At 36.6% G+C, this 6,000-nt stretch overlaps 1 long non-coding RNA gene across 1 annotated transcript in view; it reads left to right on the forward strand.

Moving 5' to 3' along the window:
- Positions 1 to 5,686, forward strand: part of LOC308554541 — a 49,421-nt gene extending 43,735 nt beyond the window's left edge. Inside the window, exon 4 of the long non-coding RNA XR_013998413.1 lies at positions 3,720 to 5,686. This is a non-coding gene — a long non-coding RNA (uncharacterized lncRNA). The remainder of the gene's footprint in view (positions 1 to 3,719) is intronic.
- Positions 5,687 to 6,000: the final 314 nt, after the last annotated feature.

Here is a 6,000-nt window from a genome sequence, read left to right on the forward strand (position 1 = left end):
TGCATTCATTCGTCATCTATGCCCTGGGGACAAATATGCCTAAGCAATTCTTAATCCTCTTGGGCATGAAAAAAGAAATGAATGTGAAAAGCCCTGGCCAGGTAGCTCAGTTGGTTGGAGTGTCATCCGATATGCCAAGGTTGAGGGTTTGATCCCCGGTCAGGGCACATGCAGGAATCAACCAATGAATGAGTGGAACAACAAATCAGTGTTTCTCTCTTTCTCGCTTCCTCTCTCTCTCAAATAAAATTAAAAAAAAATTTTTTTAAAAAGAAAGAAATGTGAAAATATCTGTAATTTCTTATAGTGATGTATGCAGTCTTGAATGTTGAATGTTGGTCATCTCCTTTTACCAAAAGAAAAAAAAAATGAAGTAATTGATGAATTTCTTCTCCTCCTACTGCCACAGTGACAATGAAACATCCTAATTTTTCTCTTGTTGCTTGAAAAAGTCTCCTAGAATAGCAGTTTCTTTAAATATAACTTATATCTGGGCAGCTGAATCCCAGAGTTTTTCCTCTAAGTTTGACACACACATTAACAAAATACGGTAACTGTACCAGCATATGTTTCCTCTTCTGTATCTACTGTCTAATTTTAATTATAGTGCACTTGTACTGAACACCGACCAGGAGAAAACAACATCACCAAGGGAGCATTTCTGGCAATATCTTGGCATTAGAGTGTTTACTGATTTTTAAAAATTATTTTTCTAGTAAAGTATGATACAGGGGAAAGGAAGGTGGCTCAGGAATTAGGAGACCTGGATTCACTTTCTGCCTTTGGCCTTAATTTGCAGTGTGAACCTGGGTACGTGAGTGTTAGTGGACATCACTGCCTCACCTGTGGCATGAAGAGAATTAGACTAAAAGATCTATAAATTCTATAAATTTTTTTCTCTAATTTACCACATGCTAAAGTTAAAATTTAGACAAACATTTAAAATTACCTCTTTCTTTACTCGGAATACTGAACTTATATAAGTGTCCCTGTTTTTCACTTTAAAAACTATAAACCTTAGAAATAGCAGCACTTGTGGGGTAATTTTAGTGAGAATTTGAAATAGATCTTTATTGATGTTTTAAAAAAATACTATCCATATCACCTTTCTGAAATGAGTGGATTGTGTATGTTTATTTTATACTTGATGAGAATTTAAATATAGATCCATCAGTTATAATCCCAAGTTACACTTGGAGTGAATGAAATAATGAGAAAGTCTGCAAATTAATTACTAAAATAATATATAGTGGCAGGCAAAAGTAGGTTTACAAATAATACAAATAAATAATACAATAATTAATAAATAATACAAGAATAAGCCCTTTCGCATACTCACAACTGTAAACCTACTTTTGCCCACCCCTGTATAAAATAGTACATGTGTATTTGTTGTTGTTGTTTGTTTGTTTGTTTTACAAACTCTATTAGTATATCCACTTATTTCACAGATGCTTTAACTTTTGGAGAAGAAATTTGGAATTATAGGAATCTTTACTTAGATTATCAGAAATTGTAAAAATAAAACCATTCCAAGGATGAACCACATTTCATCATAACCCAAAGTTAGGATATTAGCCATTCCCATAGCCCCCAGTGTTATTTTTCTCATTCAGAACCCATTAATTCATCTTCTCAGAGGCCTCTCCTTTTATTCCCACTATTAAGTCTCTGCTCTCCCCCACTCCCAGCCCCCCACTTTGCCTCTATGCTATTTATCAATGGGCAGGTCACTCTGACCTTTCCTCCACCAGCTGCCAACCAGACGGAGGAGACACCTCGAGGGAATGCAAAACCCCGAGGGCCGGTGGAATCAATGCAGTCTGCCTATCCATAAAATTTTTCTCTTGGTTGGTTTTAGCCACAGAGCATTCATCTGTTGTCTTTGGAAGGTGTTGATATTTATATTTTATAATAAATGTAGTAAACATCTTCAGGCTCAAATTATTACAGATTTATCCAAATGAAAGCATCAGTTCACATGGATTTTTCTTTGACCTTCAAATGAGAGCAGTTACCTAAAAGCTGACCTGAATCAGAATCATGCATCAGCAACTGTATAATCCATTGAATTTGCCTCCGGACCTTTATTGCCACCTCTAAAAATGTTTGGCTGATTTATATTAGCTTTACAATTCTGCAGAGAAAAATGCCAAAGAATTTGGAAGATATAGTACAGTTTCAGCAGCTGCTGAATGAATACAGATAAGAAAAGGAAGAGCTGGAATTTAAGAGGCACCTGATTTAAATGCAAAAGGCAAGTGCTTCAGAATGACTACCCGACCAGCTATCTTCATTTTCCTGAGGAAAATCATTGCAATGTAGGATCACAGTTCAGCTGACTTTAGCTGACTGATACGGACATCAAATAGGTAAACTAGGTAACCAAAGCTGTGGAGGCCTAAAAATTGAGGACATTCTGAATCATGCTTAGCTTCTAATTATAAGTTGAGCCGTGATGAGTGCTCTAGAATAAACGAAAAATCTTTGTGATGTTGAGAAATGAAAACAAGAAAGGAAAATTAGGTAAGCAGAAACCCCCAATGTGTACACAAAACATTGTTCAAAGCATGCCTTCTTTAACCAACATTGACTAGCTGTGTTTTGTTTATATAATTCCCAGATGTACATGAAAAGAATATACTCCCAACTGGTATATATTGTATTTTATGTGTAAGAGTCATACATAGTTAGAAACAGTGTTATGATTTAATCACCTGTTCTTGGAGAGGCAACTTGAGAGAAGTCAAGTTTGGGGGCCTTTTCTTTAAAAACTATGCTGAATCTATCCATAAAGAAGAGAATTTAAAATGTTGAAAAGATGTAGTGTTACCATGTTAATTTCTAGCCATGCTTTTAAATTACATGATCACTCTTTGTTAGCAAATGCATCACATTGAATTTTAAGTCAGATGTTTGCCACAGTACTGCTATATTCGCTGGTGAATGTGATTTATTTAATACCTACCATCAAATTCTTTAACCAATTCATTATCTAAGATTAAAGTGCTAAATGTTCATTCTGTTGCTGACTGGGTTTTCTTCAGTTTCACATGAGAAATTTTACAGACAACAGACAAGGCTTTTCTAGCTTATAAATGCATCAGTGTGTCTTCGAATTATTCATACTGCCATTCAAGTAAGCATGCTGCCTTCATTTTGTTAGAGCAATTCATTTCTATGTCACACGAAGAATGAGTGAAAAGGCACTTATGTAACAAATGGATGGTGTTGGATTATTCTATCTTTAAGATCCTTTGAAACACCTAATATAATAAAACAAAATTTTCTAAAAAATAAGAAAGTGATACTGCTGCTTGGTTACTCACATATTAAATGACATTAACTATTCATAGGCACACCCAAATCTTTTCTTTAAGCATCCTTTAAAGATGTGAATTCCTGGTATATGCTTAACAGAGTACAGTCTCCCTAGAGAAAAACAAAATTTTGTTGGAATCCTCCTTTTTTTTTTTCTTTTCCCATTTTATTTTGTGACTTAAAAATGGTATCTGTGCCCTAGCCAGTTTAGCTCAGTGGTTAAAGTCAAGCCTTATGTATTAGTTTTCTATTATTGCCTTTACAAATGACCACAAAGGTAGTCATTTAAAATAACACACATTTATCACGCGAGTCTCACTGAGCTAAAATAAAGGTGTTGGCAGTGCTGAGTTTCTCTCTGCAAGCTCTAAGGGAGAATTCTTTTTCTTGTTTTCTAGCTTTTGGGGACCAGCTGCATTCCTTGGCTCATAGCCCCTTCCAGTGCCTTCAGAGCCAGCAAGGTGGGCCGAGTCCGTCCCTGCTGCCACCTCTAGCTCTGTGCAGCAAGAGCAAGAAAAGGTTCTCTACTTTCGAAGACGCGGGTGATTCGTTTGCATCCACCTAGATAATCCAGAATAATCTCCCCGTTTCTAGATCCTTAAATGTAATCACATCCGCATTGTAATCACAGGCCCTTTTGCCCTGCGAGGTAGCATCAGGGGCGCTGAGGATTAGGGCACAGCCGTCTTCGGAGGTCATCGTGCTGTGGCCAGATCTCGACGCACATTCGTTTGCTGATCATTTGTACCCTCCTCGCCTCCTCGCTTTGTGCTGCTATCACGGAGATTCTGTCTCCTTTCATCACTCCCTCCTCCAGGAATTTCAGTTACTCTCTCGCATTTGACATCCATTTAATGGGGATGATTTTTTTTTATTGCTGACACACAATGAATTGAGCATTTTAGGTTTTAATTACAATGATCAATGTGAAGTCAATAATCTGCTGTTACTTATTTCCATTTATATGGTATATAAATTAGTTATTAGTTCCATCGTTTTCTTTTTTTAAACATATCTTTATTGATTTCAGAGAGGAAGGGAGAGAGAGAGCAACACCAATGATGAGAGAGTCATTGATCGGCTGCAGCCCGCAGCCCGGGCATGTGCCCTGACCGGGAATCGAACCCCGATCGCCTGCATCCCAGGTCGACGCTCAACCGCTGAGCCATGCCCGGCTTAAATTAGTTATTAAACTGGCAAACTTTTAGCTGATTTAATAGGTTGTAACAACTATGTACAAACTATGCTTATTTTCTTTTCTTCTTTTTTTTAATCCTCCCCTGAGGATATGTCTTTATTGATATTTAGAGAGAGAGAAAGGGAGAGGGAGAGAGAGAAACATAAACGTGAGAGATAAGCATCAATCAGCTGCCTCCCACAAGCACCCCCGGGAATCGAACCCGCTACCCTTAGTGTACCAGACAAAGCTCCAGCCAACTGAGCCACATCGGCCAGGGCTGCTTAATTTTCTTATTAGCTGAAAATGTTGACATACATAAATGAAGAATTTTAACCTGGAATGTCTCCTTCTGAATGATAAAGGGATTGATTTTCTATTAGAGCCGAACTGCTTTTCTAAGTTACTACTCGCTCGACTCTCTGATTGGCTGCTTAAAATATGGACTAAAACTAAAACATTTATTACAAGGGTGGGAGTAAAGGATGAGGAGTGGAAGGAGGTTAGTGATTTGGATCAGGTTGTTAGCCTTATTAGAGGTATTTGTCAAAGAAATACTCCTGGTTCATGGCCCTTTGATTTCAAGTCACTAAACTCTACTCACTATCCAAGTCTTGCCAGATAAAATTCAACACACCCAGTTAAACTGAATTTCAAATAAACAATGAATAATTTTTTGTGACATACTTATATCAAAAAAAGCAGTTGTTTCTCTGTAATTCAAATTAACTGAGTATTCTGTAGTTTTATTTGGTAAATATAGCAACTCTGTTTGGAACTAAAAATTTCACCCAAAATGTAGTCGATATTTCCAACAAAGATCAGATTAAATTAGTCTTCATTTGTTTCTGCTAAATTTATAAGCACATCTGAATTAAGGGTGGGCTGATGAAGCCATACAGTGATTAGGGAAATTAGTTGAACATAATATGTTTTCCTCCTCTTTTGTGCTAGGAGTTCAATAGGAAATGAAAAGTTTCCTAGCCTATTGCATTTTAATTTTTCTGTTCAAAGCAAGGCCACCTAATTCAGAAACATTTGCAAGTATGTAAAAGATAATGCAGATCAACCTTGGAAGTTAATTTTGAATAGGAATGAGATTAATTCAATGTGGTAAAAGAACATGGTTGTCATTTTTATCACATTTTATAACATTATTTTCAATAAAACTGTATTTAAAGTTGTCGCAGATCAAATTCCATGATCACTACCATCTCTAAAGTGACTGTATTTTCTCAGTTCTTGTTATTAGTTAAAAATTTTGATGTTTCAGATGTTGCTGGAAATGAAAGGGCAGCTGCCTTGTTGCTTAGACATCCTTGGATTATCCACAATGTGTCGAGCAGGGATATTTTTGCTGTGGGTTTCTCTCTACTAGATAATCTGGAGCTCTGGGATCAACTTCTTTTCTTCACTTTACCTTTGCCTAATGCTTCACTTTACCTAATGCTTTTTGCCTCTTCATTCATTAACTTTAGGCTCCTTCTAAATCTTTTAATCTC

Source organism: Miniopterus schreibersii (genome assembly GCF_964146895.1).
Source record: "Miniopterus schreibersii genome assembly, chromosome: 3".
Taxonomy (NCBI): domain Eukaryota; kingdom Metazoa; phylum Chordata; class Mammalia; order Chiroptera; family Miniopteridae; genus Miniopterus; species Miniopterus schreibersii.